Source organism: Rana temporaria, chromosome 2 (genome assembly GCF_905171775.1).
Source record: "Rana temporaria chromosome 2, aRanTem1.1, whole genome shotgun sequence".
NCBI classification, from domain to species: Eukaryota; Metazoa; Chordata; class Amphibia; order Anura; family Ranidae; genus Rana; species Rana temporaria.
In genome coordinates this window covers 198,929,288-198,936,694 of record NC_053490.1, presented here as the reverse complement: position 1 = coordinate 198,936,694, position 7,407 = coordinate 198,929,288, and the positions used below count along the sequence as shown (strand labels likewise).

Genomic DNA, 7,407 nt, shown 5'->3' with positions numbered 1-7,407 from the left:
TCTTGGGACTGTAATTGATCCCTTGAAGACTGCTGCTGATGCTGAGTGCTAGGCTCCACCTCCATGCTGACACAATCCTCCTCCTCGTCCTCTTCCTGTGTGATAGGCGGGCAAGCAGGAACACTGTCTGGATAAAGGGGGCCTTGAGAGGTAAGGAAGTCCTCCTCTTCCTCCCTCTTTTATGCCTCAAGGCTGTCCATTTTTCCACGCTGCGTGTGCTCCAACAGGTAGATAAGAGGGACAGTGTCATTGATGCATGCACTGTCACTGCTCACCATCCTCGTGGCCTCCTCAAATGGTGACAGGACAGTGCATGCATCCATGATCGTGGCCCACTGGCGTGGGGAAAAAAAGCAAGCTCCCCTGACCCTGTCCTGGTGCCATATTGGCACAGATACTCATTGATGGCCCTCTGCTGCGTGTGCAGGCGCTGCAGCATGGCCAACGTAGAGTTCCACCTGGTGGGCATGTCACAGATTAGGCGGTTCTTGGGCAGGTTGTATTCCTTTTGGAGGTCAGCCAGCCGAGCACTGGCATTATATGACCGTCGGGAATGCACACAGAGTTTCCTGGCCTGCTTCAGGACATCCTGTAAGCCCGGTTACCTACCCAAGAACCGCTGCACCACCAAGTTAAGGACATGAGCAAAACAGGGCACATGGGTCAGTTGTCCCTGTCGGAGGGCAGAGAGGAGGTTGGTGCGTAATTCGATGAACGGTCGAACATACAATGTTCGAGTGGAACATGAGTTTGACTCGAACACGAAGCTCATCCCTACTTCCCAGTCTCACACTAGTAACTCTTTTATGATCTGTTCTATGAACGTGGTCTATTTAATCACTTGCCCTTGTGGACTTAATTTTGTGGGAAGAACAGTTTGCAAATTACAGGTTAGGTTAAAGGAGTATTTAGCTAATATACGCAAATGTTTTCGTAACCACAGCCTTTCCAAACATTATGCCATGGAAAGGACCCTGGGGTAATACCTTTATGGCAATTGATAAATTGATTCCAATTTGCAGGGGTAGTCACATGAGAAGAGGCATTTCTAGGCTTGAGACATGCTGGATCTATCCCCTTAAATCATATAGACCCCATGGCCTCAACATCAAATGTGATGTTAATTCCTTTATGAACAATAGCTAGTTTGTTCCCTTTTATGATTAACTAGGGCCTGTATACCTATTTGTGGATCTATTTGCCATTTATTAGGACTTGGGATTATGTATTAGTGTCTAATATTCCATGTATTCTTTTTTTGGACATTGATAAAGCACAATTCACATGTGAAACATGTAAGCCATTCCTCCCTTGCTTGTACATGTAGTGCTCCTCATGTTCTTCATGGTTTTATGCGAATAAAGGCATTTCGATCTCAGTTTGGTGTGCAGCCATCCGGACTTTCCTTTCATTATTGCTTCAGTTGTGACTGGGCGAGCACCCTGCAGTGAGGAGATCTGTGAGCAGCATGGGCCTTTTGTTTATAATTTTATTAATTATGTTTTAATGTGCATATTTCCTAATATGAATAGTGTGTGTAGTCATATTCATTTCAGGAGTAATATGGTTTCTGACCACAAGATGATGCTAGAGTCCCTATCGCAGTAACATTCACAATTTAGTTGTAATATATTTCAAGGTATTTTTAGATTTTCTATTTTTTTTTTTTTTTTTTTGATCAAACATGTTTAACATTGTTTTTTAGAAACTTGTTTTATTTTGTCTAAATATTTTAGCCTCTGATATCACATCTAGGATGGTCTATGTACATCCTTGAGGCAATCTTTGTTGTTTAGGAAAACAAAAAATTGCGCTAGAAATGGTTAGATATAAGTAGTAGACAAATCATGGGACAAACAAAAAAATATATTAATGAAAATGCATCATTAAAATAATGACATCAGATAATCCCATATGGTGCTTAGTGCTGAATCATTATTTTAATGATGTATTTTCATTAATATATTTTTTTGTTTGTCCCATGATTTGTCTACTACTTATATCTAACTATTTCTAGTGTAATTTTTTGTTTTCCTATACGTGTTATTGCTTTGGTAATACTAAGCAAGTTTATTTTTGCAGCTGAAATTCTTTATTATAGGTCCATACTAATATCCATAGGCACTGGGCCAGTACTTATATTCATTATCTTTGTTGTTTACTTCCTGGTTCTGACTATAAAGAAATTGGGTCTAAGGTCCCCAAACCAAAGAGCCAAAAGAAGGGGGGCGATCAGGGCCGGCCTTAGGTGTTCAGGCGCCCTGTGCGAGCTAATCCTGTGGCGCCCCCCCCATCTTCACCCCTTGCCCCCTGGTCACCTAAACATACACAAAGAGGAAAAAAACAGGAAAACAAATTCATATGGGTAGAGTGTTGCAATTGTCAGTCAACGTGTGACAGCGCTGAAATCTGAAAATTGGCCTGGGCAGTAAGAGGTCTAAAGGGGAGTGTAAGTGCCCGGTATTGAAGTGGTAATACATGTACCTTACACAGTCCTAGCACAATAAATAATATGCATAAAACATACATTTCATATAAAAAAATCAATAAAATTGTGCCATGATAAACGTGTGCAGATCCACTGCAAGCTGTTTGCACTGACTTCAGTGTACCATCACCAAGACAGAGCACATACCATCTGCTTACCACAAAACATGACATCTTGAATGTATAAGGTGACATGCGTTTGTCAACTGCTTGATATTTGCCAACACTGCAGGTAGAGAAATTTCCCCCTGGTCTTACTCAGCTCCTCCTCATCCTACATGCCACCAGTTCAGCGGCGATTGTCATCTTTGTGCTGGACTGGTGGGTGGGAACTGTTGTTAATTGCAGGGGGCTGGAAGAGCAGATGCAGAGGTGTAACTATAACCTTCAGGGTCCCCAGTGCAAGAAACCATGAAGGGCCCCTAAACCGTAGTATGATGGGGGGTTATTGTGAAAGGATGGGGGGGCAGTGTGACCAAAGAAGGGTATCTGGAAAGTTTGACTGGAGGGGGGAGTGTGAAAGAAGGGGGGCAGTGTGACAAGAAGGAGCAGTATGATGGGGGAAGTGTGACAGGAGAGGCAGTATGACAGGGGGGTATTGTGACAAGAGAGGGGCAGTGTGACAGGAAAAGGATAAAGGGGAACAGGAGATGAGGAGGGGAGGAAAAGGAAGGGGGAGGGAGGATAAGTGATGTGTACCTTGGATACAAGGAAGTGAATAATGCGTGAGGAGGGCCCCCCGGGAACAGGAGCCCAACTGGAGCACAAGCTGGAGGCACATGTTAACACAGCGGGGAATGTCGATGGTGGTAAGAGTATGTGAGGGAGAGGGACCACATTTGATCCCAAGGTAGCATCAGGATAATGAGGCTAACCAGTGACACCTAATGAGGAAAGAAAGTTAAGGTTATATATAGTGATGATGGGTAATATACTTGGAGTAGAGGAAGGCCAAGGGTGAGCTAAGAGTGTGACTAGGACGGACCCCCTTTTCCAGAGGGTCTGCCGAAATAGACTAGGTGGGGCTCCCCCGAAGGGAGACCCCATGAGAGAGGGTGAACTAAGCTAGAAGGTCATGTCCACCCCCTCCCAAGACTTTCAGGGCAGGCACGAGGACCTATACCCTACCAGTCACACAGTGCAAACCGTGTACAAATAAAAAAATACAAAAACGTGACAAACAGAGGAATAAATAAAATGGGGAAGGAATAAGTGGAGAGGAGAGTGAAAAGGTGGCCATTGTGCAATACAATGGCCAGGCCCTCCGGCCAGGAATAAAAAATTCCTTCGGTCCCGACCAAAAGGCCCAGCCCAGGAGGCAGGTGCTAAAAAAGCTTTTCTGGTGCAGTGACCGTGGTGCCATAAATCAATGTGACCCTCACTCACAGTGATCTTCTGGCACCCCTGGACTGCCACTCCAGGAGCACATACACCATAGGCTTTCTAGTTCCTATCCGACCCCCCGACAAGGTCAGTGCAGCCCTCTGTCCCTGTCAGATGGAGAGCCCTTTAAGGTTTTCTCAGGCAGAGCTGCCCCCTTGATAGCAGCCTCCACCAATACTAGCCCTTCCAGGCCCCCCATCTACCCGGTGGATTAGCATGGCCATACACCGTCTCCATTCCAGGGCAGCTCCTGCTACCAGATCACCGACAGGGACAGCACCCATACCGACACCAGCCAGAAGGCCGGAGAATACCGGCCCTTCAGCCAGACCCGATGCAGCAGCCTATCCCTACCAGGAGCACCCTTCTGGACTGCTCAGACTCAACCATAGGCCAGCCCCCAGTATTTGTCGGCCAGCTCGGCGTAGTCCCTACCGAAACCGTCCTTCCAGGTGCAATGACACCAGGGGCGGACTGGCCCAGGTGGAAAAGAGGACATTGCCCCCCAGGCCGCTCACATTATATTTAAAAGGGCCAGTTTTTTTTTTTCAAAACTGAGGGGGGGGATTTGCACTGAGGGGGGGTTTCACTTAAGGGGGGGTGTCTGCACTGAAGGGGGTGTGAACTGAAGGGGGTCTGTGTAACATGCAGGGGGTCCAGAGCTGTGGGGACTGTGTAATGTAAAAGGGTCCAGAGCTGTGGGGGCTGTGTAATGTAAAGGGGTCCAGAGGTGCAGGGGGCTGTGTAATGTAAAAGGGGTGCAGTGATGCAGGGTGCTGTGTAATGTAAAAGGGTCCAGAGGTGCAGGGGGCTTTGAGATGTAAAGGGGTCCAGTGATGCAGGGTACTGTGTAATTTTAAAGGGGTCCAGTGATGCAGGGGGCTGTGTAATGTAAAGATGTCCAGAGGTGCAGGGTGCTGTGTAATGTAAAGGGGTCCAGAGGTGCAGGGGGCTATGTGATGTAAAGGGGTCCAGTGATGCATGGGGGCTGTGTAATGTAAAGGGGTCTAGTGATGCAGGGTGCTGTGTAATGTAAAGCGGTCCAGAGGTGCAGGGTGCTGTGTAATGTAAATGGGTGCAGAGGGCTGTGTAGTGTAAAAGGGTCCAGAGGTGCAGGGGGCTATGTGATGTAAAGGGCTCTAGTGGTGCAGGGGGCTGTGTAATGTAAAGGTGTCCAGTGATGCAGGGGGCTGTGTAATGTAAAGGGGTCCAGAGGTGCAGGGTGCTGTGTAATGTAAAAGGGGTGCAGTGATGCAGGGTACTGTGAAATTTTAAAGGGGTCCAGTGATGCAGGGGGCTGTGTAATGTAAAGAGGTCCAGAGGTGCAGGGTGCTGTGTAATGTAAAGTGGTGCAGGGGGCTATGTGATGTAAAGGGGTCCAGAGGTGCAGGGGGCTATGTGATGTAAAGGGGTCCAGAGGTGCAGGGGGCTATGTGATGTAAAGGGGTCCAGAAGTGCAGGGTGCTGTGTAATGTAACGGGGTCCAGAGGTGCTGGGTGCTGTGTAATGTAAAGAGGTGCAGGGTGCTGTGTAATGTAAAGGGGTCCAAAGGTGCAGGGTGCTGTGTAATGTAAAGGGGTGCAGGCGGCTTTGTAATGTAAAGGGGTCCAGAGGTGCAGTTGTGGAGAGGGGTACACAGTAGTAACAAAGAGATATTGAAGGATGCAGAGGTATTATGAGTCAAATCCCAGGTAAAAAATAAAAATAAAATTGTGTCCACATAAAGATGAGTAATTTGGCTTTTACCAACAGGTTCTGCTTGGTATGTTATTAACCTCTGGCAACAAATTTGTTTTGGTGATATCCAAATAACTGTATCCCTTTACTTCTTTAGGGTCCTTTCACACGGAGCGGACCGTTTTTGTGTCCGCTCCGTGTGTCCGCAAAAGCTCAGCGGGGATCCTCCGTAATCCCTGCTGAGCTGTCGGCGGACAGGGTGGTCCCTGCACACTGTGCAGAGACCGCCCTGTCTTTCCTCCGCTCTCCCCTATGGGGAATCGGATGAATACGGACCCTCTGTCCGTCTTCATGTTTACTTTTGCAATAAAACTTTTTCAATTACTACATTGTATTATATTTGTCTTGCTTCATAACATCAATCATCCATTATAAAACCATGTGGACATGGATGGCGAGCTGATTTTTGGTTCAGTGGGCCACTTGACTGGACTTGCCCCCCAGGCCTAAGGCGGCCAGCCCTCCCCTGAATGACACCATTGGATTTGCATCCGCCCTCCCCATTTGGGAGTATCTTCAGCGCCTCCTCTGGCAACTGATAAGAACAGATACTACACTTTATCTTAGCCAAAAGGCCGAGAAGCGATTTAGTATCTAAAGCCCTTTATCACTTGCAGTGATCACTGCAACTGATATAGGTGAGTGGAAATCAGTCTGAGGGTATGGGTGGGGGGAAAAAAAGGGGAACGGGGAAAGGAGGGAAAGAAATATGAAGGGGAAGGGGAAGAGTGGGAGGAGGAAGAGGGAAAAAGGGGGAAAGGGGAGGGGGGAAAAGGGGGATAGTCGTGACCCTCAACCCACTGTGTTTTTCCCCCCTTGGGGATCATTATATTGGTGTTGTGCATGGTCGTCATTATTTTAATTCTGTACTTTCCCATTGTGTCTTATTGATGCTGTATTCAATGAAATGTCTCTTTGTTTTATATTTGCATCTTTACACTTTATGTTATCTATTTCACCAGTACCGCAATAGTCCAATCGCCCCCCTTCTTTTGGCTTTTTGATTTGGGGACCTTAGACCCAATTTCTTTATACTCGAACTTCTGGGTGATGGTACTACTCATTACAGTGTTTGTGTATTTTATTTTTTGAGGCTTTACTTTAATTCCTGGTTCTGACATCATATCCGGCCAGGAGACAAATCACTTTACTTCCGGGAGAGGCATCATTTTCGCTTCCTGGAGGCTTTTCCATTATAAACCTTGGAACACAATTAGGGTGGGATGACTTTTAGATTTTTACTACCTGTAACTTTCACTGCATTAACCATCCTAAAATCGATTAAAAATTCTACAAGATACACTGAAGTCAACAGTTCAAGAAATTGAAATGCAAACTGTAAAATTTGTATTGTACTTAGAAGATTATGATATAGTAAATACTTTTATCAAGATAATGCTAAAGATACGCTAGAGTCCACTGTTCAAGAAAGACATCCCAGTTGCACTCAGAAGTAGAATGCAAATGTCCACTGAATATTTTCTTTAGGACACTGCAAGTGAAACTTTGGAATTGTTAGTTCAAGAAATGTCTCAGAAACAGTAGACATCCCCTTGCCCTTGAATATAAGAAAGAGGCAATACAAAAAAATGTAAATACTTATATCAAGATACTACAAGAATAAATACACTGGACATTACTGATTAAGAAAGACATCAGAGAAATCAGAGACATATTGAAATTTCTTGCACTCAGAAGACTAATGTAAACATAGCATCAAAAGTTCAAGGATCAGGAAAAGAGAACTGTCTCAGCAGGATTGAAAGAGAGTAATCACAGTAACTCCTATTTATTTCTGAG

General features: G+C 45.7%; 1 pseudogene; it reads right to left on the bottom strand.

Moving 5' to 3' along the window:
• Positions 1-6,085: 6,085 nt before the first annotated feature.
• LOC120929924 lies at positions 6,086-6,194 on the bottom strand (annotated as a pseudogene).
• Between the last annotated feature and the right edge of the window lie 1,213 nt (positions 6,195-7,407).